Source organism: Ovis canadensis, chromosome 23 (genome assembly GCF_042477335.2).
Source record: "Ovis canadensis isolate MfBH-ARS-UI-01 breed Bighorn chromosome 23, ARS-UI_OviCan_v2, whole genome shotgun sequence".
In the NCBI taxonomy this organism is placed as follows: Eukaryota; Metazoa; Chordata; class Mammalia; order Artiodactyla; family Bovidae; genus Ovis; species Ovis canadensis.
Window position 1 is genome coordinate 36,012,833 of NC_091267.1, and position 27,344 is coordinate 36,040,176.

Here is a 27,344-nt window from a genome sequence, read left to right on the forward strand (position 1 = left end):
TTTAATTGAAAAAAAATGAAAGTAAGCACTCATATGCTTTAACCAGTGAATTGAAAAATAATAGGAACATCTTTCATGAATTAAAATTAAGATTCTCCATTAAAAAAGTTTGTAGCAAGGGCTGAAATTCCCTGATTAAATATTCTGCTGCTAAAGCTCTTAGGCTGAACAATTAGGGTATGCTAAAGCTGGCATATTCCACAGGAGCAATATTTCCTAGTAGAGCATTGAATGATTTTTGAAACAGCTGAGAAATCCTGCTGATAGAAAGATTCTCCCTGACAGGGGACAAGAGTTCAAGCTGAGTTCTGGCATTTTCTGCAGAGGGCTTTTCCAAAATAACACTAGGGAACTGTTAAGTGAGGCACCATGCCCAGAGTTATGTAGAAACCTACAACAAAGCACAGCAACTTAGTTTGCAGCTATTGTGCTAGAAAGGGTGGAGATGCAATAGGAACCACTTTGCTGGCTTTCTAAATGAGCCTGCCCTTAAATCATAAAAACGGGGACAGAAGCTTTAGGGATGATAAAGAGAAGCTGACACAAAATGCCTTAAATGTATAAGCCATTTATGTTGCCACTGCACCAACAGAAAGGAAAAGCATAACGCCAAGTTATCTGCTTTTGATGCCGAGAGATGTACAATTCTTATTACGAAGTTTATACAAATTTTCTTTAATTAAAAGCAAAGTCGATTGAAAATGTTATGAGACAAATAAGATGATGTTGATTAAACAAAGTTCATTACGATCATGCAAAGAGTAAGCAAAAAAAAAAAAAAAGAAAGAAAAAGAAAACAAACTGCCATTCTGTAAAATGTAGAGTGAACAGATTCATCTAGTTGTGATTAAAAACAAAGTAATGCAATGGACAAAGTGGATGGATTTCAAAATAAAATGAATCAGATGTTAAAAAAAAAATAAAATGCACAATGTGAAGTTCCCAACAGGAGTGTAGCTGGCTAAATGTGAAGATAACCTAACTGTCTGGCTGCATTGATGTAATAGGAAATCACGCCTGGGAACCTTTCCAGGTACCGTCACTCTTGGGTGATGACCAAGCCTGTACCTGGGAACCTTGGGTTCCTGGCTCAAGCTAGGAGCACAAACTGCCATCTAGTAGCTCATCTCCCAGGTAGTAAAAAGCACCTATTAGTGTCCAGTATTTTTTTTTAAATTTTAAGTAATTTATTTTTTAATTGAAGGATAATTGCTTTACAGAACTTTGTTGTTTTCTGTCAAACCTCAACATGAATTCAGTTTTGAAATCATATTATCCTCATCAAAATCTCTGTTGCTATTGTTTAACCAGACAAATCAAAAGAACTGGGTCTATGGGTTATTTTCATGACAATTTCACTGCATTTAACTGATTAGTCACTCTTTGGAGAAGGCAATGGCACCTCACTCCAGTACTCTTGCCTGGAAAATCCCATGGATGGAGGAGCCTGGTAGGCTGCAGTCCATGGGAACGCAAAGAGTCGGACGTGACTGAGCGACTTCACTTTCACTTTTCACTTTCATGCATTGGAGAAGGAAATGGCAACCCACTCCAGCGTTCTTGCCTGGAGAATCCCAGGGATGGGGGAGCCTGGTGGGCTGCCGTCTATGGGGTCACACAGAGTCGGACACGACTGAAGCGACGCAGCAGTAGCAGCAGCAGTCACTCTTTGCTTCTTAAAATGGTTTCCATTTTTTGTTTTGTTTTCTGCCACATCCTTTCTTGTGAGTTATATACATGGGGGTCTTAGGCCCACTTCCTTTCAAATACCAGATACAGTACTTATGTGGAATAACATAGCCTTCTGAATCTGTTTCATCAATTGAAAAAAATGGGGATAATCCTACCTCCTCGTCAAATTATTGTGAAGATTAAATAAAACTGCAATGATAAAAATAACTGCCAACCTTTATGGCTTTCTGTGAGTCAGGCTTTGCTGAATATGGCATAGAAAGCATTTTAGCCTTCAATCTACTCTATAAGGTTGATATCTTTGTTTTCCTCAAGCTACAGAAGCACAGAGAGCTTAAGAAATTTGCCAGTAGACTCAGCTAGTAAGTAATAGACTTGTGATTTGAACCCACTTGTGCTCTAAACCACCATGATGCACACTGTATGGTTAGCAAAATTGCCTGCGGACAGAGGAGCCTGATGGGCTGCTGTCCATGGGGTCGCACAGAGTCAGACATGACTGAAGCTACTTAGCGTGCATGCGTGCATTGGAGAAGGAAATGGAAACCCACTCAAGTATTCTTGCCTGGAGACTCCCATGGACAGAGGAGCCTGGTGGGCTGCTGTCCATGGGGTTGCACAGAGTCGGACACATCTGAAGCGACTTAGCAGCAGCCACATTGGGCTTCCCAGGTGGCACCAGTGGTAAAGAACACACCTGCCAATGCAGGAGACATAAGAGATACGGGTTTGATCCCTGAGTCAGGAAGTTCCCCTGGAGAAGGGCATGGGAACCCACTCCAGTATTCCTCCCTGGAGAATCCCATGGACAGAGGAGCCTGGCAGGCTACAGTCCGTAGGGTTACAAAGAGTCAGACACAACTGAAGTGACCTGGCATACACGTGTACATACACATGCCAACTATTATTATTGTTTTCATCACTCTAATTTGTAACATTTCTCCCTTTACTGGTCATGTGATTGGCTGTCGTCACTCCTACAATGCTGGAGTTCTACATTCATTTCATATACTCTTCCAGGGTGGTTTCATCTACTTTCATATCTTTGATCATCACACTTATATGCTGATGATTCTCAAACCTTTATCTTCTACTCTGACCTCTCTTCAGCACTCCAGAGACATAGATCTACCTTGTTTTTGCCTGAAATTATTTATTAATAGAAATCCCTAAAAGTGATCATCTAACTGAGCTATTCTGCAGTTCCATGAATAGGCTACAATTTAATTAGTTTCTCAAGACAGACACTCTGGAATCAGCCTCCCCTCCTTGCTTCTCTCGAAATCCAAGAGGTTACTCACTTCTAGAAAGCTTTATTTCAATTCCAAATTCTTATCCCACTCATGTCTCTAGAACTGGCATTATTTTCCACCTCCCATGTTTCTGCCTCAAAGCAGGCTCCCAGGAACTTCTCTGCTGTAAATAAAAAGGACATTTCACTCATTTCTTAGCTACTGCCCTCTCTTCTTAAATTCTTTCAGTCACTACTGAATTCATTTTCTTTTCTCTGACTAACCCTCACACAATTCTGCAATGTATGATGATAATAGAGCAATATTATCATGTATTTTGTATGACTAAACCCTGGAGACTAGGGTTTCTGAAGCAGGGTGGAGGAGAATGACTTCATTAAGCAGGCCAAGGCCCTGGAGGACTATAGTTTTCATGAATCCTCCGCCCAGATGTGGAATCACTTAAGACAATGGTAGTTGCAGGGGCTGTGAAGCTTAATATGTAGGGACTTCTAAACTCTTAAACATGTGGATAGAAAACAGTGATCAAATGGAGGCAGAGAGAGGTAAACGTGGACTTCATAAGCCCCGAGGTGAGGTCTTTATGCAAGAATTGTGGAGAAAGATCTGGAAACCACTTTAGGGAGGAAAAATACTCTGACCACATCATCGAATCCCAGCACAGAGGGCAAGGTAGGATAAACAGCTTCCCCAAAGGGGGTGGCTGGGGAAGCCATATAATCAGAAGTCCAGCTGCTGCCTAGAAGGCCAGGAGATGGAGAATTACTTAGTGAAGAGAGTGAGTGTGGAGGGCTGGTTGTGAAGAATAGCATTGAGTCCAAACTGGCAAGAATGATAGAAACTAGGAGAGGAAAGGGACTTGGAGGGTTTTCTATGCTGGGCTGGGGGCCTCCCAGTGGTTCAGTTGTAAAGAATATGCCTGCCAATGAAGGAGATGCAGGTTTGATCCCTGAATCAGGAATATCCTCTGGAAGAGGAAATGGCAACCCGCTCCAGTGTTCTTGCCTGAAAAATCCCATAGACAGAGGAGCCTTGTGGGCTATAGTCCATGAGTCTCAAGGAGTCAGACATGATGGAGTAACTGAGCACATACACCATGCTGGGTTGTGACTGGCCAAAGGTAACAGGGGTAGGTAGTGGGGAAGATTGAGAAGGCTACGGATTGTCAACAGCACTTCTCTTGGAAGCCCAGGACACTGGGACATCTTAGACTTTCCTAGAATGAGTTCACTAAGACCTGGATTTACTATTTTTCTGATGAAATCCTTGCTCAGAAGAACAAGTAGCATGTTGGGTGAATTCCTAGGAGCGATATTAGAAACTCTGAGTTAGGACAGAAAGTATCACACTTATCAGGAATCTGAATGACAACAATAAAAGAAAGATATGATAGAAGAACAAAAATAAAACCATTTCTGAATTTTCAAGTCCAAAACCTACTTACAGACTCTCAGTTCATATACTGATGGAAACTCCATCAAGTCAGATGGACAGGTACTATTCTTTAGTAAGTATTGCCAAGTATTTGGTAAGAAAATTATTCAAGCACTGGGGAAAATCTGGGTTGTTTCTTAATCTAAATAACATGGTAAGGTTTTTGTGTTTGTAGATGAAATGGAAATGAGCTGTAATGAGGTCTGAACTTTTTTTATTAATTAGGAAACTAAAAGAGCTTGTATAAACATAGGTTATAACTGTTTTATTGTTAGAATAGTTTACATGATATGCCATTCATAATTTAATAAGACATTTTATAAATAATAATATATGAAATTATTTATGCTACTATGAACAAAAGTACTAGATAAATGATTAACATTATTTAACATGAAGAAACATTATATTGTGAATATTATATATTTTTAAAATACTTGATTGATTTATGAGTTAGAATTATTAGAATATGAATTAGAATGATTAGAATTACGAATGCAGTAGGTATAAAGTGTCTCAACCAATTTGAAAATATAAGTTTACCAAATGTGACAAACAGGTTCAAGTATGAGAAAAAGGAAAAGTACAGAGCTTGGATGAAATTGAGGTAGCCAATATTTCACACAGCCGTCTCTCTGCATTAGCTGTATCGTTAGGAAGTTTGAAGCCTTATAATGACAACAAATAAAATTGCTATCCAGGGAATATGCAATTTTGAAATGCCAGAAGGTTACTGGAAAATCTCTGATAAGCAGTTCTTTGAAAAAGCATCACACAATGAAAAAAAGTCTCAAAGAATATAATGTAATTTGAATATTGTATAAGTAGAGGCCAAGGGAAATGAGTTTTTCTCCATAAATGGATCAGTAACCTGATGGCTAGTTTTCTTTATAAAGTTGCATGTCATGCCTAAAGATCCTTAGGGCACAAGAGGATCAAAATAAATCACTCTGTCATATGAATATGTGAATCCTTTCCCAAAACACCTAAACACATCTTTGTAGAATTCATTCGGTACATATCTCCTTTACTTTTTTTTACATTAAATAATTTATTTTATTGAAGTAGAGTTGATTTACAATGTTGTACTAATTTCTGCTATTACAACAAAGTGATTCAGTAATACATACATACATATATATATTCTTTTTCATTGTGGTTTATCACAGGATATTGAATATAAGTTACCTGTGCTCTACATTAGGACCTTGTGTTTATTCATTCTATATGTAATAGTTTGCATGTGCCAGAGCTCTTTTATATCTTTTAACTTGATTTTTTATTAAAAGTAAGATGATTTAGAGATGATGACTGGCAGAGAAGGAATGTATAAGAAGACTTTGATATGCCCTTTATTAAAACCAGGGAAATGACCAAATGAGTGTTTTCTAGCTATTAATACTTGTAGGAATCTTGATTATTCTCAAGGATTAGAATCCACAGTTTTAGAAACAGGATACAGTCAGAAGATACACAGAGAAATTCCTAAAAGGACCTCATGTTAGAAGAAATACTAGCAGCACTGAATGTCATTAGTAATAAAGAAAAAGGATGAAGAATTGTAAGGAAAATCCTTCATGTTTTGCCCCAGGTTGAGCACACATGCTGTGGGTGGAATTCTCAAGAAGCACAGCTGCACTGGTACAGGTCAGGAATGACCTCCTTCCTCCCAAGAAGGAGGAAGTGGGCAAGAAGTAGGAGGTGGGCAACATGCCCTAGCGACACAAAGGGCTAAGAACATGGAACAGGGGATTATACAGAAGACAGCACCGAGGCCTGAGGGCCATTTCATTTGTGGATGCCATGCCTTTTCAGATGCCACGCCTCTCCATGATGGAGATCATGATCTCCATGATGCCATATTGGCATCTGTAGACCGAAATTTAATGTCTTGAATGGCTATGTGGGCATTAGCCGGGAGGAGGCAACAGGACATAAAAAATGCACTAGAAGCCAACAGGGACCTGGAAAAAGTGGACTGAGAAGGAGCTGCGGCGAGCTGGGAAGAAAGCGCAGTCTTGGACTGAACAGAGCAGTGGAGATTTCAGCAATGGGACAGGAGAAAGTAGACACAGTGTGCACAGGTCCAACTTGGGATGATGGTTGGTTCCCCAACCATCGTATATTCTTACACAAATATTCTTGGTCTCAAGGGTGAATTTATTTGCTTTGACTTGTTCAGTCTCCAAGTCATGTCTGACTGTTTGCAACCCTACGGACTGCAGCATGCCAAGCTTCCCTGTCTTTCACTGTCTCCTGGAGCTTGCTCAAACTCATGTCCATTGAGTCAGTGATGCCATCCAACCATCTCATCCTCTGTCAGCCCCCTTGTCCTCCTGCCCTCAATCTTTCCCAGCATCAGGGTCTTTTTCAAAGAGTTGACTCTTGCATTGACCAATAGAGAAAAATAATAGTTTAAGTCAGTTAAACCATCAGCTCTCTTGATAGGTCAAGTATTTTGTATGAGTGTGAGCAAATGGTTATTTGACTGCCAGATATATCTGTGCTTAGGGACTTTTGCACAAGCAGGATTTAAGGGCAATCTTTTCTTCCAGTAATGATGACGGTTCTATTTTGTTCTACTATTCTTGTCTCATTCCTCTAGTGACAACATGCACTGTGATTTGGTGGGAAGGAGTGAGTCCAGCTGGCAATGTGATTCCAGGACAAAGACCACATAGACAGGAATCCCATTGCCTTGACACCATTAGTACAAACCTTTGACCACTGAGTTTATCAGATACAGAAAAATGTTTCCATAATAATAGTGAGACCTCCTTAATTAATGATTAATATTTTAACATAAACACATTAGCTATTCCCACAAGCAAGACCCACAGACTGTATCTGTGCAGCTTATTTTAAAAAAGGATGTTAAGTACAGGAGATACCAAAGTCTTATGAATATTTATCCATGTTATAACCTCCTTGGGCTTCCCTGCTGGCTCAGACAGTAAAGAAACCAGCTGCAATGCGGAAGATCTGGGTTCGATCCCTGGGTTGGGAAGATCCCCTGGAGAAGGGAACAGCTACCTACTCCAAGTATTCTTGCCTGGAGAATTCCATGGACAGAGGGGCCTGGCGGGCTACAGTCCATGGGGTCAGCAAAGAATGGAACATGACTGAGAGACTAAGCACACACGACCTCCTTATCACTAAGATGTATTTCTGTGTCTGGGGTAGAAATTGATTGATCTGCCCAGATTCTTTCTCCACAAGGTCTTGTTGATTACTGCCTACAGTGAATGTCCTGTTGGTTGCTGGCAACCTGTTGACCGTGTCTCTGGTCAGGCATTAAAGCTGAGATGACTAGTTTGTGATTCCAAAAGATATTTCTCCCTTTTAAAAAATTTTACAAAAGGAAGCTATTTTTTGCCCCACTACAGGGCACCTTCTGAAGATTCCTGAAATATCTGAGATAGGTGCTTTTGGATATAAACCTGTCTTTTCACATAACATCTCCACTCCCATTTCTCTCACATTGTTTTAACATAGGCTAATCCATTGTATCTCTTTTTCATCTACTCCTTTATAGTGCAGCAGGCCGACTGAGTGATTTCTTGTAAGTCTTGGTTATAGTACACTTCCTACAAGTATAAGGGTTGTATAAACACTCGTTAGTTCTCTGTACGTGTCTAAGGTAATAACAACATTGTACGTCTAACGCTTTACAGATGCCAAACAGTTTAGAGGTACTTTATATAAAATGATTCTGCATGAAAGCAGTAACTGCCAGACTGATCTTTCTAAGATGTCTTGCTAGCTGTTTTCCTTGTGTCACTCGGCGGCTGGACAAACTGCAGAGATTTCCTGTTCCTATCAGAACGAGCCTGATTCTTGATCTTGGCATTCATTGCACCTCCACCCTATGCCTTCCTTACACTATCACTCTGTTCTTCTAATACTCCCCAAAGAAAGCCTTCTGCTTCAGCCAGGTCAGCCTCTGAAGGTCACAAAACGGGCTGCAACCCGCCCTGTTTTCATTCATTGTTCTCATCACTTGGGTTTTCTCCTCTGCTGCTTCTGCAAATATTTCTAGCACTTTCCAGTCTATATCATGATCTCCCATCACCGTGGGATCATGTACCCTCTGCAGTTCATACCAGTTTCTCCCTGTACTGAATGCTCAGAGCCTTTATTTTCTGATCAGAGACTTTTTATGTAATTGCAAATTTTGTAATATTTTCTCTAATTATAAAGTCTTCCATTCATGTATAATTCTTATCTTCCCAAGAACACAGTACATTCCTTGAAGGAAAGGGCCATGTCATATGTCTGCAATATTGTTCCCTGTTGCAACGAATGCTCCACTTGGTCTGTATTATTTCAAAGGTTTCCCCAACTGGAATTAATTTCTTGGCTCTCTGCAGTACTATCAGGCTGGATGTTGTTTATTCAGCTCTTAAAACACTTATCACAGCTGTTTCCCCCTGTATATTGTGAGCTCTGGTTGAGTTTCTGTTCCATCTAATTCATCTTTTATCTCTCTCAGTACCTAAGATAGCACTGTTTATAAAAAGAATTGAACAGTAGTTGCTAATTAAGTCTTTATTAAACTTTGTTCAATGTTGCAGTATTTCCTATTGCCCTCTTTTTGAGGAACCAACATTTGCACAGTCAAAAATGATTATCCTTGAAGAAATGATGTTGCCATTTGGCATGTGAGAAGAAAACTGTTTGATGCTTTCCTAATTCATTTGTTAAAAAATAACGTTAAAGTCTGCATTTAAATTTAATCAATTGTGTTGTTAGACCAGTATTTGACAGGCATTCGCTAATACAAAAATGCAAAAATAGATACTGAACTAGTCAGTAGGTACTTTTTATAGAAATGTTCACATACCAGTGTATTATGCTGTTCTCAGCATAAGATTGTACATCAATGTCAATTTTTTGACTTGGATATCTTCACAAATTAGTATATCTGTAACTGCCAAAAGGAAAATGAAAATTTACTTTGTTGTAACATTTAATGAAACCTCATGACATAATTAATCACTAACTGATTAGTTTTTTTTTTTCCCCTTGCTATTTTAAGTTCAACACTTTGGAGGAAGCAGAACTTCTGATGGACTCAGAAAATCATGACAAAACTTTTCACCAGCCCTTTTAGGCAATTTTAATTAAAATTCAGTTCAAATAAATCTCTTAAGCTTATCAAAAGCATCTGCCATGTTGTCTCCACTTAAGAACTTGAGCTGAAAATATGAGCATTTTCCTGTTATAAAAGTGCTGCATCTGTGTAAAGTTAAAATAGCTTCTGGTGACAATTTTCAACACATTTGGAAGAATTATGGCTTTAAAAATGCAACTTTCAGAAAACAGCATTGATCCTTCATTCACTGATATGGCTGCATTTCTTGCTACATATAATGCCTTCTCTCTCAGCATACACTTTGGACCTGGAACCACTAGCTTAGTCACAGTCTCTCTGCCTGGCTGATGGTCAGAATATAGCACACTTCTGGACACATAACAGGTGCTCAAAAGTTATTTTATGGAATAAATGAATGAATTGAAGGGTAGAAAAGTCTTACCTTATCCCTTTATGTCCTTCTACCTGTACTAACTGCACTGTTTCTGTACCTGTATTGCTTCTGAATACCTGAATATTCTCCTAATATTAGTACAAGATACCTTTGAGCTCCTAAGACTAGTTAGTGAAACCTGAACAGAGAAACAGAAGACCCAGAAAGAGACATGAAAGGCCTTTGTGCAAACAAGAAAAGGAAAATCATTGTAATATACATTAATTTTTTAAAAAAGGCACTTTCATCTGCCAGAACATTGTTTAAAAATCCAATTCAAAGGAATGTACCTTATCTGCCTCCTACCAAACCTGTATTCAGGTCAAGAAGCAACAGTTATAACTGGACATGGAGCAACGGACTGGTTCCAAATTGGGAAAGGAGTACTGTTTCCAAATTGGGAAAGGTGTCGAGTCTGTATATTGACACCCTGATTGTTTAACTTCTATGCAGAGTACATCATGAGAAATGCCGGGCTGGATGAAGCACAAACTGGAATCAAGATTGCCGGGAAAAGTATCAGTAACCTCAGATGTGCAGATGACACCACTCTTATGGCAGAAAGTGAAGAGGAACTAAAGAGCCTCTTGATGAGGTGAAAGAGGAGAGTGAAAAAGCTGGCTTAAAACTCAACATTCAGAAAACTAAGATCATAGCATCTGGTCCCATCACTTCATGGCAAATAGATGGGGAAACAATGGAAACAGTGACAGACTATTTTCTTGGGCTCCAAAATCACTGCAGAGGGTGACTGCAGCCATGAAATTAAAAGACCCTTACTCCTTGGAAGGAAAGTTATGACCAACCTAGAGAGCATAGTGGAAAGCAGAGATATTACTTTGCCAACAAAAGTCCATATAGTCAAAACTATGGTTTTTCCAGTAGTCACGTGTGGATGTGAGAGTTGGCCTGTGAAGAAAGCTGAGTGCCAAAGAATTGATGCTTTTGAACTGTGGTGTTGGAGAAGACTCTTGAGAGTCCCTTGGACTGCAAGGAGATCCAACCAGTCCATCCTAAAGGAAATCAGTCCTAAATATTCATTGGAAGGACTGATGCTGAAGTTGATGTTCCAATATTTTGGCCACCTCATGCAAAAAGCCAACTCATTGGAAAGGACCCTGATGCTGGGAAAGATTGAAGGCAGGAGGAGTAGGAGGTAACAGAGGATGAGATGGTTGGATGGCAGCACTGACTCAGTGGATATGAGTTTGAGCAAACTCCGGGAGATGGTGAAGGGCTGCGAAGCCTGCCGTGCTGCAGCCCATGGGGTCGCAAAAGACTCAGACATGACTGAGCAACTGAATAACATCAACAAGTATAGGAATGGAGCTCCCCTTGAGTTGTTTCCAATGTTTATTGCTGCTCCTGCAGAACCAAAATCAAAGTCCTGCAGTCTGTCTCCTCGATCTTATTCGAGGCTTAGATTCTGGTTCCTGAATTAGGTTTCTGTTCCTTGTTTTGGTGAAGACTACATCTTTTGGTCCTTGACTCAGGGTTATCATGTGGCGGGGATCCATCGTATTCTGTGTGAATGGTGCCTGTCAGAGTTCTACCCTGCGGTGGTCCTATGCTAAGTCAGTTCAGTCATGTCTTACTCTTTGCGACCCTATGGATTGTAGATCCCTAGGCTCCTCTGTCCATGGGATTCTCCAGGCAAGAATTCTGGAGTGGGTTGCCATGCCCTCCTCCAGGCGATCTTCCTGACCCAGGGATCAAACCGGAGTTTCCTGCATTGCAGGTGGATTCTTTACCGCTCCCGCTAGCAGGGGAACTCATGGTGGTCCTGCCATGAGCACAAATATACAGTCACATTTTTCAACCCAAGGTATTTTCTAAGAAGAAAAATCTTTCATATTTCTAGAGAGTCTCAGGTTACTCATGTCCTATACATCAAACTGGCGTTTTGGATTCAACCAGTGTGGCTTACTGATAACAGTTCAAGTTGTTCTTTTGATGGTAAGACACACTCGTTCATAACATGAGTTAGCTGCAACACTGGGAGGTCAGTTCTGCTTTCTTTATTAAGAATGCAGTACCAGTTCCCACATAATTTAGCTCTTTCTAAAAATGTTTTCTGCTGAATATATATTGTCACAATACATAATGATCCGAAAGAGATCTTATTTCTAACACTATGCGATCATTTGCAAAAGTGAGAGCAGGAAAATTTTTTGAAAGACTAGTATTGTATCTACTTCTCTTATCAAGGAAAACCAGCATTTTAAATTTAAAATAAATAATGGAAGTTTTTTTTTTAATGGTATTTTCATGAAATAGTCCCCAAAGCAATCTAGTCACTTCAAATAGGTTTTTCTTTTAATAAAACTTTTAAAAAAAGTATAGGCCAAACACAACAGCAATGTGCATCTTGGTTTGTAAAAGTGTGCTTTATTGCATACTAATGCCTATTCTATGGATTTCCCTATTTAGACTGTTCTGGAACTTTATCAATTCCCGCTTTAACTTCTGATTCTATAAACTTTATATTTCCATGAATTTTTTCATATAAACTATTAAAATATTTTCAAGTCTTTCCTATTTCAAAGTGATACGCTTTTTAAAAGTCCTTCAACTTGGATTCTCTTTTGGCCAGCTGCCCTCTCTGAAAGTGGGTCTCTCACCCACTCTTCCTTCCCTAGTAAGGGAGCCTCTTTCCAGCTGGGGGCTTCCCTCCTGGGGCTGAGCAAAGCTGGCCTGGGGGTGGGATGATGCAGATAAAGCCATCTTCCTTTTCTTTTTGTGTGGTTCTTGGTGTTTTGCTCCATTGTGTTGCTGAAGTTTCTGATGTGGACTTTAGAGGCCTCCAAGAGCTGCTTTTGCTCATGGGTATCTGACTACTAGGGCTTCCCAGGTGGCGCTAGGGGTAAAGAACTCTCCTGCCAATGCAGAAGACATAAGAAACAAGGGTTCAATTGCTAGGTTGGGAAGATCCCCTGTAGGAGTGGCATGGCAACTCTCTCCAGTATTCCTGCCAGGAGAATCCCATGGATAGTGGGGTACAAATGGCATTGCAAAGTGTCAGACACTTTTGAAGTGACTCAGCACGCATGCACACATCTGATTAATTGCTGTTCTTTGGGAAGGGATGGAGGCCACCATTTTGGTGACTTCACTCTGGCTAATTCTTCCCAAAGTCTCTGGAAGATGCTCTTCCTCTTCCTTAACTCAAATCACTAGTGCTCACTGGGTTCTTTCTCATCTTTCTTTTCCTTTTAGTCTGCCTCTCCTTGGGATAGGCTTCCCTGATAGCTCAGTTGGTGAAGAGTCTGCCTGCAATGCAGGAGACCCTGGTTTAATTCCTGGATTGGGAAGATCTACTGGAGAAGGGATAGGCTACCCACTCCAGTATTCTTGGGCTTCCCTTGTGGCTCAGCTAGTAAAGAATCTGCCTGCAATGCCAGAGACCCGGGTTCCATCCCTGGGTTTGATCCCTGGGTTGGGAAGATCCACTGGAGAAAGGAACAGCTACCCACTCCAGTATTCTGGCCTGGAGAATTCCATGGGGTGTATACACCATGGGGTCACAAAGAGTTGGGCATGACTGAGCAACTTTCACTCCTTGGGATAGCTCACTTTTCATAGCTTTAGCCACTTATACACAAATGATTTTTAAATCACGTCTCTATACAAGATATCCCCCTCTCTGCCGGTTTATCCAAGTGCCTAATGAACATTGATTATCCCACGAGAGCTTCTAATTCAGTGTCCAAAACTGCCATGTTCACCCTTCCCATACTTGAACATTTCCCACGTTCCCCATCATCACGAATGACATTGCCATGTATCCTATTGCCACAGCCAGAACCTTAGAACCATTCTTGATCTCTCACTTTTCCATACCCCCTGTCCAGTCTCTAAACAGTACTGATTCTATTTATGAAATATCACTTGCATTTATTCTCCCTTTTCTTTCTCACTACAATCATCATTGCATCTTCCTTAGAAGATTAGTCTCTAATGTTTCTTGCTTGGGATTTGTAGTGTATTACCTTTTTGTTGTTCTGATTTGGGGTCTTTGCTCTCTAGCTTTTCTTACAGACTGTGGCAATAGTGGTTCTTCTAAAATTCACATTGACTAATCTATTGTTGTTTAGTCACTAAGTTGTGTCTGACTCTGTTGTGCCCCAGTCAGGCTCCTCTGTCCATGGGATTTCCTAGGCAAGAACACTGGAGTGAGTTGCCATTTCTTTCTCCAATGGATCTTCCTGACCCAGGGATCAAAGCCAAGTCTCCTATATTGGCAGGTGGATTCTTTACCACTGAGCTACCAGGGATGCCCAACTAACTCATTGCCTGATCTTAACTCCTGAATGGTTTCTCATTGCTGCAGTATACATTTAACCACTTTAAAATAGTCATAAATGGGCTTCCCTAGTGGCTCAGTGGTAAAGAATCTACCTGGCAAGGCAGGAGACATAGGTTTGATTCCTGATCTGGGAAAATCCTACATGCCTCAGAGAAACTAAGCCTGTGCACCACAACAATTGAGCCTGTGCCCTAGAGCCCGCAAGCTGCAAGTACTGAGCCCATGTGCCACAACTACTGAAGCCCACTCATTGTAGAGCAGGAGAAGCCATGCAATGAGAAGCCTGCGTGCTGCAATTAGAGAGAGCCCCCGCTCTCAGCAACTAGAGCAAAACCCGCATGCAACATCGAGGATTCAGCCCAGTCAAATAAAATAAAATAATAAAACAGTCATAAAGACCTTTCATGATATTTCTATCATCTAGTGTTAGTATGCATCACTCATTACAATGCATTTTATGCTTCAGTAATACTAAATTATTTTCAGTTACTTGAGCACATCATATTTTTGTACCCCTCCAATACTTTTAAACAGATGCTTGCTCCTTCCAAAATATTATTTTGCGTTCGTATTGTGCACCCCACCCCCCAAATCTGCCTGTCACACTTGGGAGCCATCTTTCAACTTCCAGCTCATTTCTCATTCCCTCTGTTAACCCTCTGCCCCCTCTGTGGTGCCTTTTGGGGTTTATGTTGCGGCATCTGTCACATGAAATCATGATGATTTGCTTCTGTGTTTGGCTTTTTCCAGCACTCCGTGAGCTTCCTGAAGACAGAGAATGCATCCATAGACCTCCGACAGCAACTAGCACAGCGTTGGTGACCAAAGCAGATAGTGAATAAATAAAAAATAGAATTAAAAAAAGATACAGACTCTTCATTACCAAAGGGTCACTTATTTGACCCATGATTTTACAAACGTGAAAAATGCTGAGTCAAAACTGCAAGTAATTGTTTTTTAATGTCCCAGCATAAAAATCAGCATCCACTGATCTGAAATCCTCTCTTTATTCACAACACAAAGCCCTTGAAAACATCAAAGATACTATTTCCTAACAATGAATGGCTGGGTCTAAGCTTCTCAAAGTGACACAGGCAGAATAGTGAAAACTGATTGAGAAACTCAGAGGATTGTAATGCTTGCCGCAGAATTATGACCCATCCCCCCAGCCTTTGAAGGGCATGCTTCCATTTGCCTGTTCTGTGTGTAGAAAATTATCTGATACTGTGTTTGCCTAAAACCACGATTTACAGTCACTATTGATTTAAAATGCTTTACAGACTCATTTTTAATCCTTCTACCCCTAGGTTTTCCTTATCAAAAGCAATTTCATGATATTGCCTACAAATAATGCAAAGCAGGATGACCTCCGTAAGAGAAAGTAGTTGAGGCTGGCAAATCATTGCAGTAAAGACTGAAGAATGGCTGCCATGGACTTTTAAAAAGCCTCAAGATGTAACAGAACAGAACGTGACTGGGTGCTATTCTTGGTCCTTGTGTTCCTGGACAAAGTTGATCTCTCTAGGCTGTGTCTTTCTTCTTCTGTCAAACCAACAGCCTGTACTAGTCACTAACTGATGTCTAAGCCTACTCCTTAGCTATAAAATCTGGTGACTCAATCCAGAGCTGAGCTTCTCTGGACTCAGTATAATATTAGAAAATTCATTATCAAAGAGGTGGGGGAGTGTGCAGAGGAGTAAGATCTCATCAAAATGTGCATGCTTGTTTTTAAAAGCAATGGGAGTGGAGTAGGAAGGCTGACTCATTCTAATTGATTTATGCACTGAGAACTCTCCCAGTCATGATTAATTCTCATGGGTATAATGTCTTCATTTAGATGAACACATAGAGTATTTCATAATTATAAAGTAAGAGCAAGGTGCAATGGTGGGGAATTGTTTACAAGTAAGCTGAGCACACCAAAAATGTCAAAGTGTAATGACATTTACTGGTAAGTGTAAGTGCTGCCAAATTAAGGACAACATTCCCTTGTTAATCATTCCTCAGTATAGCTAACTGCCTGGAGAATCCCATGGATAGAGGAGCCTGGCAGGCTACAGCCCATGGGCTCGCAAGAGTGGGACACAACTTATTGGCTAAACCACCACCATCGCTAATCACAGCATGGACAGAGAAGATTCTCCCTGGTTCTTTCTATTTCTGTAGTGATGAAGCATTACAGAATATGGTTGGTTTCTTAGGTGCCGCCTGACTATAGTTATACATCTATATGTCCTTCAAGGAGGCACAATTCTTCCAAGATTTTTCTTTTCTAAAAGAGAAAGGTTCTGAGGAAAAAAATAAGCACCTACAAATCAAGATTTATAGATCTCAACAACCGAGATTGGAGAATGGGATGACATTTTTCTCTGCCTGATGAATTTTCATTACAGGGGAATGAACTGGTCTACAAGGCTAGAAAGGACTTGGACTAGAACACACTACCTCCCAGTGTAGATGATGAGAACACTAGTAGAGAAATGTGTGTAAGCAAGTCGAGCCTCTGGTTCCCTCTAAGGATCCAAGAATTGTTAATATCCAAAAGAAGAAATTTTAATGGGCTGAGATATGTTTTTATAAATTCTAGGCATAATTTTGGAGAAGGCAATGGCACCCCACTCCAGTACTCTTGCCTGGAAAATCCCATGGATGGAGGAGCCTGGCAGGCTACAGTTCATGGGCTCGCTACAAGTCAGATACCACTGAGCGACTTCACTTTCACTTTTCACCTTCATGCATTGGAGAAGGACATGGCAACCTACTCCAGTGTTCTTGCCTGGAGAATCCCAGGGATGGGGGAGCCTGGTGGGCTGCCGTCTATGGGGTCACACAGAGTCGGACACAACTGAAGTGACCTAGCAGCAGCAGGCATATTTTTATGTACTCCACTGGAAGTTTGTATAGTAGAGAAGTATTGTATAATATTTATATAATACAGAAGAAAATAATCCCTTATATATTAATATTTAAAGATATCTACAATTACTATTTTCTTCTAGGCTTTTTCTATCAGTATACCAATATCACCATAATTATGACCAACAGATCAAATTAGTGTCTTCTTTGTTATTGTTACATTATGACATCACCATTTTCCCCAAACTGTTTATACTTTTCATAGGTATCATTCTACTATGTGCAATATGATGAGCTCATAAGTTCTTCACATGCATTTCTTATGGAATCCTCTCAGTCCTAAAACATGTCCTTATTATTGTCCTCATTTAATAGATGAGAGTAACATATTAAAAAAGGTTAAATGAACATTACACAATTTACATGGAAGGTATTTGGGTTAGCTTATAAGAGAAATGGACAGGCTCACATGCATAAACGACCATGTGGTATTTTATTGAGCCGATTGACCAGAGTGTTCTCAAGTATTACCTTTCTGACTGCATTATTACTCATGAGGCCCTCCCCTGTCTCCATTCCCCTGGACCTACTCATTTTTTAAGTGTGTGTCAAAGTAAACCATCTATGCGCTGGCACAAGAGGCGAATGACCACACCCCACACCCCAAACGGTGCTCTGTGTGATCATCCAATAGTGAGGAAATGCTTTCTTTTTTTCTCTTTTTGTAAAACATATTGTTTCAGAGAACCCATGTACCATGTGGGAGGAATAACAGACATCTGGATTATAAGTCAGGAGACCTGGGTTAGAGACTGCCAATTAGATCTGTTCTGGCCTTTTATATTAATCTCTCAAGCCTCAGTCTCCCAAGATGACTAAAGACTTCCACAAGGGCAACACCAGCCCTAGGAGTGATGGTTGTTCTGATTCTCCCAGTTCCTATAAAGACAGCCTCACAGACAAGATCTTTAGGCTACAGAAGTCTCCTCGTGTACTTGGCCAATAGCCTTGGTTGCTAGAAAAGGACGACTGGAGACATAAACACATTGTAATCAAGCACAACCTTATTGCTTAACTATTTTGTCAAGAGTCCTCTCATGCAAACTATAGGAAAGAGAAAACTTGCTGATAATAAAACTAAGTAAAATACAATGTGACCTGACTGATAGCAACAGATATAAATCTGGGCAAAACTGGAGCACAGATAAAAGGATATCATCAAAGTCTCTGAAAAAAAAAAAAGAGTTTCAAATGCCCCTAAGAAATGTTACTGTTTATTCCATTATTCTCAACAGTCTTGTTCAACATTCCTGATAATGTGAAATTTTACTTCCTATTTTCAGCATTGAGTGTTTCAACATTAAAAACATACAGGACAGTGCAAAGTCATATTCAGTCAATAAATACCATTATCTGCTTGATGATAAGAAATAGTGGAGCAATGACTCACACCTGAGTGAAAAATCACAGATGAAGGAAGCAAGAATGATACCCCAATGAGATAGATGAATGGTATTATGAAACAAGGAGGTAACTTGGGAAGTCACAACAAAAAAGGAAATTGACAGATCATAGCATTTTCCTTTACAGTAAAGAAAGTTTATAATATCATCTTGAGAAATAAATGTTTTCCCAGCACAAATTCCTATAAGAATTGTATGGCATAGTCCCTTATTCTGAAGGTATCAAGTAACAGCACAATGTTATCCCAGTTGCTCAATATCATTCTTTCTTTCTTTTCCAAAAGTGCCATGTCTTATGGCAAACTTGAACAGGACTCAGGGGCATAAAATGAAATAGTTCCTCAGTAATGACATTATATATGTACAGAGAGGGAAGGGAAGGATTAAGACAATGAGGTCTAGGTACGTGATTTAACTTACTATAGCAGCTGGAGAAGCTGTGCTGGTAAACTCTTGCTAGCACAGTCAATTCAAGGTTAAATCTTTCGATAGCTGCTGAAAGTGCCGACATTCTATGTAGCTGATTGAAGAAAGATCTATACGCTTAAATAATAGGTGAAAAGGTGCCATGTTGACATTCTCATGGAAAAACATATTCTCATACAGGGACGGGTCATTCCAATACACAGATGAATAAACTTTTTTTCAAAAGAAAAAAAAAAGTGACAACTCTGCTCTTATGATTTTATAAGTTCCTTAAAGCATGAAAGAAACAATTTGGGTTTAGACATTTTAATGGCTATGTCTCACCTTTATAACCCACTCCAGTATTCTTGCCTGGAAAATTCCATGGACAGAAGAGCCTGGCAGGCTACAGTCCAAGGGGTCACAAAGAGTCAGACACAGCTGCATAGCTGAGCATGCACACATACTCACCATTAGAGCATCTGAATCTATAAAAGAACCTAAGACATGTCTTCATCAGATATCTGAATATCTGAATAGACAGAGATGCTGATGAGTCCACCAGGGTGTTAAATACTTCAAGTAGAATTACTGAGAATTATTCATTTGAATACTAGAGGATGTATATTTTATTTTTAGCATTGCTAAAGTAAAGTCTTTCCTCCAGGATGTAGTTTGTAAAAGGTAGAACTACTTATTAAGGCCACTCCTGATTTTGACAGCAAAACTGAGTCATCATCATGGCTCAGGTTGCCTATATTTTTTTTTTGAGGATATGAAGATATTTCCAATTTACCTGAATACCAATCCAATTATTTAGATATATAAAATGAGGAAGGCAGCTCTTTTTAATAAGATTTAAAATTGGAACTGAATCTATCAAAAGAGCATAATGTTTGAGTAGCTTCATTAAGGATTGAGGAAGTTTTCTGGTTTCTCCTGAATTGGCATCATAGCCACTTCATAAAGTAAAAAATACATAGGAACCCCTATTCTTGTGATCCGTCTAACTAGGCATTATGGAATCAGTTAAATGTTCTAATGTTTTATGAACAGACACTTGAAGTATTCCCATTCTTATCAGACTCCATTCTGGCCTTCTTTAAAATCATTGTCCAGGGTGACTGATATATTTAACATGCATTTCTTGTCCCTCTTACTACATAAAGCTATGCTTCTTGAGAAAAAGAGATTTGTAATCAAAGGAAATTCTAAAGGATACCAGCAGCAACTTGGGAGGATGAGACGTTTTTGGAGAAACAAGGTGCATCTTCCTGGAAATTTGGAGAAAATACTCTTATGCTAATGAACCAAAGATTTATTATGGAGTAAATGAAAATATGGGCTTTCCCGGGTGGCTCAGTGGTAAAGAATCTGCCTGCTAGCGCAGGAGACACAAGAGACTCCTTGTCTCTTTGTGGATTAGAGCCTTAGATCAGGAAGGCAGGAGGAAATGGCAACCCACTCCAGTATTCTTGCCTGGAAAATCCCATAGAAAAGGGGGCTACAGTCTACAGGGTCACAAAGAGCTGGACACAACTGAAGGGCCGAACACACAAGCACATGCAAATACATGAGACTTCAGAAGACTTGGTATACACAGCAGACCATTTCAAACTCTGGCTCTGGATCACGGGTCCTGCAAGTATGCATTTATTGCTTTATTTGGCTTTGCTTACTTTGGTGGAAAGTTATTTGTTGTGAAACAGTGAAAGAACACAGTAAATTAAATCTGATTGTCCTTTTATGTTATATTTTGAGAACATGTACCGTTTTAAGAGCTAGGTGACTCTACAGATTTTATAGTGCCAAGATTTAAATTTGTTTTACTGAAGTTACAGCTATATCAAATCGATTTCTAAAAAATTAATGTAAAACAATCTGAGAGCCCTCCAGTGGTCAAAATAATATATGCAAATACTCATAGTTATTTACTCAATATGCTTCCCCTATCCTAAGAACTTAAAAAAATTTCAGTCTTCCTTTCATAAAAATGCTTGCTTTGATTACTTTCTGATAGCACTATTATATCATATAAATTGTTTTTTTAAACACTATGGGAAAACAGATGTTTATCTAAATCGGTTAAATAAAAAAACAGAAAACAACAGTCCAAATCACCCATTTATCAATGAGAGATTTTGAGCAGTCGCTAGAAATTAAGCATGTAGGGCAATTCCAAATTTTGTCCAGATATGAGTAATTTAATTTCTTCCCGTGCAGCCATTGAGAGAAATGTGGCTGGATAATAGAACCACTCAAGATAAAGAAAGAATCCAGTCAACACAAGCTGTGTCTGCCTTTAAGCACAGAGTTGTATTTCAGTGTGCATATTCCTAGACTTACAAAAGCATTGTGTTTGTGTATTCCTAAATTGTAATTCCGATGGCTTGCATAAGAAATGTGTTGGCTTGTCTTTTAGCACACACATATCTAAGCCAGGCACAGTACTTTCATGTGCTTCATCTCTTGATTACCAGTAATGGTTTGGCAGAAAGCCTGGAATAACGTTTCTGCCTTGAAAATTGACAAGCTCTAACATTTACCCAAATGCTGCAGTACTGATTGGTGGGGGTTTTGGTTTGTTTTAATTAAATCCCTATGTTACTTTATTAGAAAGTAGAGCTTGTTTTAAAAACTCCCACACACATTTAGACTTATACATTGGTGCTCCACATAGGATTAAGATTTTTTTTTTCTCTTTTGGCAAATCTGGAACTATATATCGCATTGGTGAAAAAGCTTGTTCAAGTTTATTTTGCTTACAGAAAACCACGAATGAACTTTTTGACCAATCCAGTACTTAATTGAGCTTCTCAGGTGGCACTAATGGTAAAAAGCCCTCCTGCCAATGCAGGAGATGTAAGAGATGCAGGTTTGATCCCTGGGTCAGGAAGATCCCCTGGAGAAGGGCATGGCAACCCACTCCAGTATTCTTGTCTGGAGAATCCCATGGACAGAGGAGCCTGGTAGGTTACAAAGAGTCAGACATGACTGAAGTGACTTAGCATGCACACAATATTTAATTATTACAGTCTGAAATCTTTATGTACCTTCCCCTCAAAGTGTTAGCACTCAAGCTGTGTCCAACTCTTTGTGAACCCAGGGACTGTAGCCCACTAGGCTCCTCTGTCCTCGGAATTCTCCAGGCAAGAATACTGGAGTGGGTAGCCATTCTTTTCTCCAGACTCTCAAAGACTTCCCTCAAAGGCCTGTCCCTCTGAGAAATCAGGGTTAAAATGCTAAGAAAAAATTTTATGTTCTATAATTTCATTTCATAATCAGAATCTGTTGCTTGTTTTCTAGTTTTAAGCAGAAAGTAAATGCTTTTTTCCCTTTTGTATATTAATGTATGCAGACTTACCACATCAATATGCCCTACATTAAAAAAAAAAAGTCAAGTTTAGTTAGTATCTGTGAATGACCTTTAAGAAATTCAACCTCCGGCAAGAAATGTTATGGGTAATTCTCAGAAAGCACACTCTAGTGGAGTAAGTTATTGCCTAAGACAAAAGCAGGCATTTCTGGAAGCTACATAGTGTCTTTGAGGCCACTGGGGTACCATATAGGAGACCGAAGCAATAATTTACCCTGGTGCAATAAAAAATTCAGTGTAACTTGCACACCAGGATCTTCTGCCTCATTAAGTTAAACATTTCCCTCATGTCATTTTTAAGGAGAGATTATCATACTATAAATCTAAATAACTTAGATTTATCTTCTGGTGTCTGGTAAATGGTTACACAGCATATTTTTCAGCATTATACATGTTTGGGTGCTAGGCAATTTCAGAATGTAGATATAACTGACTTCATAATTTGGCACATGAGATAAAGCCAAAATTCTGCTGTGTGATTATTCACAGAGTTCTAAAGCAGGAATCCAGCAGTGCTGAGAAAAGATCTTCAGATCTTCCTGCAGTGAATTTTTAGAGGTGTTGCTGACATCAATATAGTTCCTGAATCTTATTAGAACCCCACGGAAAAATATAAACAAAAATCCATCAGGAGAAATGTGTGCTAAGAATTTACGCTGTCTACAACTTTGATTGAATCATTGTTATTTCTATGGAACCCAAAGAAGATATATTTCCCATATAATTTTTTGTTAAAAATGTATTGATTTATCTCAAACTCTTAAAATCAAGGGAGGAGAGGCAAATAAACGAAAAGCAGAATAAATTAGTGGAGTGGACAAGGTGATGAAAGGACACGAGCTCCCTGTCACACCTAAACACCCTGATGCTTGGAAGAGAACCTAATATCTTAGGATTTTCTTTGAATAGAGTTGCTGGGGGTATAAATTTTCATGGAACAAATTGGTGCATTTTAAATGGTCACAGTACTTACCTGAATATAACACACTTTACATAGAAAAAGATGGACATTTTGCTTTTCTTAGTCTATTATCCTTCTTCTTGCACAGAAAAGTTCCTATAGACAGTAACTTTAGTAGAGCATCTTTTGAAACCCAACAATCTCTTTCTCCTTCTTAAGTTTTAAACATTTTGAACTTAAAGGAGGTGAACCAAGAAAGAAAAATTAAGAAACAGGTGTTGAATTTGAAGATGAGTTCACTTTCCACATGGTCTTCATAAAGAAAGGATAATTGAGTCTAATGAATTATTAATGTATGATCATATTCTAAAGTGGAATAACAGTTTTAGAGTTTCTAATAAAAAGGGTATAATAGTGCAAACCCCTTTTGAGTCCTGGGTTCTGCTGAATACAGCCAGGCTTCTTATAAGAGGCTATATCACAATTTATACCCTGCCGCCACTGCTGCTGCTGCTAAGTCGTTTCAGTCGTGTCTGTCTCTGTGCGACCCTACAGACAGCAGCCCACCAGGCTTCTCTGGCCATGGGATTCTCTAGGCAAGAATACTGGAGTGGGTTGCCATTTCTTTCTCCCTGATATCCCTCAGCAGAGTTAAACAATGTTATTGGATTCCCTATCAGTTTAAGATTTGATTTCTACTGGTGTTTAAAATCAATGTCATTTATCAAGAGAATACATAGCACCCAAAGGTAAAGATATTTTTTAAAGTCCTTATAATTCTCAACTTTATGTGCTCAAAGTATTATATAAGCTATTACATTATCACACTTTTAATTATTAATACACTGGAGTAGGGGTGATTTAATCCAGAATTTACCAAGTGAATTAAAGTATGTATTAAAAATGATATACACAAATAATGTTGATATACGTGCTTGGTGGTTTAGTTGGTAAGTCGTATCTGACTCTTGTGACCCCATGGACTGTAGCCTACCACACTCCTCTGTCCATGGGATTTTCCAGGCAAGAGTACTGGAGTGAGTTGCCATTTCCTTCTCCAGGGGATCTTCCTGACCCAGGGACTGAACCCATGTCTCTGGCTTGGCAAGTGGATTCTTTACCACTGAGCCACCTGGGAAGCCTATTTACAATATATACATTAGAAATGCATAGTTTTGAATAACATTTATATCACTCTGCTACTCTACTTTTTACCTTGCATTTAGTCTTAAACATTAACAAGGCAAAATTGGGAAATTCAAAGATTAATGAGGTATTTAAAAGATGAAAAAAATTATTAAGCCTATATTTTAAGGTCTTTGGGATTTTTTACTTACATCAGCAAAAACAATTTACGTGTTCAGGAGTGATAATTCTAGGAAATTCTCTATGAAACAGGAAAACAGATGAGGATCCTAGGTCAGATGAACTTGGGAAGTGCATATATACCATGTTGCTCTCTCGGCGATTTCTTTGACCTTTGCCTTAAGGGCTCTTAAAGTTTTACACTTTAAAGTTTTCCTAAAGAAACATGTTTGCTATTCTTTAACACAGCACTTCTCAAGCTAATTTGAGTATATATATGTATATAATAGGACTTCCCTGGTGGCTCAGATGGTAAAGCGCCTGTCTACAATGCGGGAGACCCGGGTTCGTTCCCTGGGTTGGGAAGATCCCCTGGAGAAGGAAACGGCAATCCACTCCATTACTATTGCCTGGAAAATCCCATGGACAGAGGAGCTTCGTAGGCTACAGTCCATGGGGTCACAAAGAGTCAGACACACACATATATATGTATATATAAGTGAGTGAGTGCAAGTTGCTCAGTCATGTCTGACTCTGCGACCCCATGGACTATACAGTCCATGGAATTCTCCAGGCCAGAATCAGAATACTGGAGTGGGTAGCCTTTCCCTGCTCCAGGGGATCTTCCCAACCTATGGATTGAACCCAGGTCTCCCGCATTGCAGGAGGATTCTTTATCAGCTGAACCACAGGGGAATCCTGTATATACATATATAATATTTTTTCAATTTCTAAGTGCCTCATTAACCTTTGAATTCCCCAGTTTTACCTTGTTAATGTTTAAGACTAAATGCAAAGCAAAAAGTAGAGTAGCAGAGTGATATAAATGTTACTCAAAACTATTTATTTCTAATGTATAATATAGATTGCCATTCCTCTGTGGCATTTTCCTTCATCCTAGTCCTTTTCTTTTGCCCCCTGGGAAAAGCAGGTACTGGGGATTTAGAATTACATTGTTACCTTTTTCTCCTGCTTAGTTAGGCAGCACATATACTAAAAGTGGAACATACAGAGATTAGCTTAGCTGCTGCACAAGGATGACACGCAAATTTGTGAAGCAGTCCATATTTTTATACATGTGGAATCTAGAAAAGTGGTACAGATGAATCTATTTACAAAGCAGAAATAGAGACACAGATGTAGAGAATAAATGTATGAAGACTAAATGGGGAAACAGAGGGTGTGATGAATTGGGAGACTGGGATTGACATACACTATTCCAACTATGTATAAAATAGGTAGCTAATGAGACCTACTGTATAGCACAGGCAACTCAATGCTCTGTGGTGAACTAAGTGGGAAGGAAATCCAAAAAAGAGGGGATATATGTATATGTGTGACTGAGTCACTTTTCTGTACAGCAGAAGTTAACACAATATTGTAAAGCAACTAAACTCCAATAAAAAATAAATTTAAACATGTTAAAAAGTTACCATTTTCTCTATTTCTTTCTTACACATGATCAGTTCTTAGAGATGGCTAAGTGTTAGCACTGCACATTGACTCTCTACATTCTATAGAAATTAACTTATCAGAGGTTCTTTTTCCTTCCCAGAACTCTCCATGGGCAGGACTCCCTGAGAGGTAAGTGTGGGCACAGATAAAATGCTAGGATTCCAAAGGCCTGGAGAAACTATGGCTGGAAAAGTCACAGTCACTCTGGAAATGGTGAAGATTCAGAGAGCCAAAAAAGTCTCAGTGGGGCTCGGAGCTAAAGGACGAAAACAGACAAGAGACGTTAGCATCAGATCACAAGTAGATTGCCTACCTGTTACCAAGTACGGATCAAATACTGTTCAAAGATACAGAAGAATTTCAATCTAGATCTCTGGTCTTCTGGGGGTTGAGGGGCTGCCTGTCATCCATGACTGTGAAATTCATTAGAGCTCTTCATAAATATTCCAGGTCTTTCTCTTTCCAGGGAAGTGGCAGGACTGTGTTACTCATCCAACTGAAGACTGAAGTTAGGTGTGACCACATGGCATGCTTTGGCCAAGGAAGTGTGAGAATAAGGAACAATGGGTCATTTCCTGGTAAAGGCAAAAATTTGGAGGAGGATCTCCAGTGAACCCTTGACAAGCACTTTGCATGAGTGGGAAGGAAACATTGTTGTTGTTTTTTTTTTTATAAACCACTGAGATTTAGAGGTTAAGTGTTATCTTAGGAGACCATGTCTAGTATATCCAGAGAACTTCATATGTGTGCATCTTAGTTTTATCATACAGGAAAGAAAATAACAACATATGTCTCTTACCCACAAAATACTATGAAACATTGGATGCATTTTAGGAAAGACTTGTTACACTTATTTGAGGTGTTAAAAACAACATCTTTTGATGAGTAGATATATTTCCACAAATGTGTTGTAATGAACCATCTAAGACTAGAAAATTCAATGCATGAGAAGATAAATTTCATTCAAAATTAGTCTACATCTTTTAATAAAATTAATAAAGGCATCTGCATTCTTGAACTATGGCTAATTCAGTGAATTCATTTCTTTCAGCATCCATAAACCTGTGTGCTTCCACATTACCAAGGAAAGGGGTACGAAAGTAAAGTGAGACTAAAAAGGAGAAATAATAAAAATAACTACTGCTCTCTTGAAAATACAGAGATTTACGAAGCTTTCATGACTCAGGGTGTCTCTGAGTCATCCTAATGCCATATTTATTTTGCAAGAATGCAGAGTTCAGCTTTATTTATGCAAATGAACCTACTTCTATTTTATGTTATGATACAACACAGTTTCCTATGTAATAAAAATACATTTTCTATTTAACTATTTTTTAGCATTTGTTTAGGTCTCTTTAAAATATTCTATA

General features: G+C 39.2%; 1 protein-coding gene and 1 non-coding gene across 36 annotated transcripts in view; one reads left to right on the forward strand and one right to left on the reverse strand.

Annotated features, from left to right (window-relative positions):
- The window catches only part of DTNA (dystrobrevin alpha), a 434,483-nt gene that overhangs the window by 274,170 nt on the left and 132,969 nt on the right, over positions 1–27,344 (reverse strand). The gene's annotated exons all lie outside the window — the stretch shown is intronic.
- On the forward strand, positions 25,489–25,591 carry LOC138428565 (U6 spliceosomal RNA). Its single transcript, XR_011252504.1, has one exon. It is a non-coding gene; the product is annotated as a U6 spliceosomal RNA (small nuclear RNA).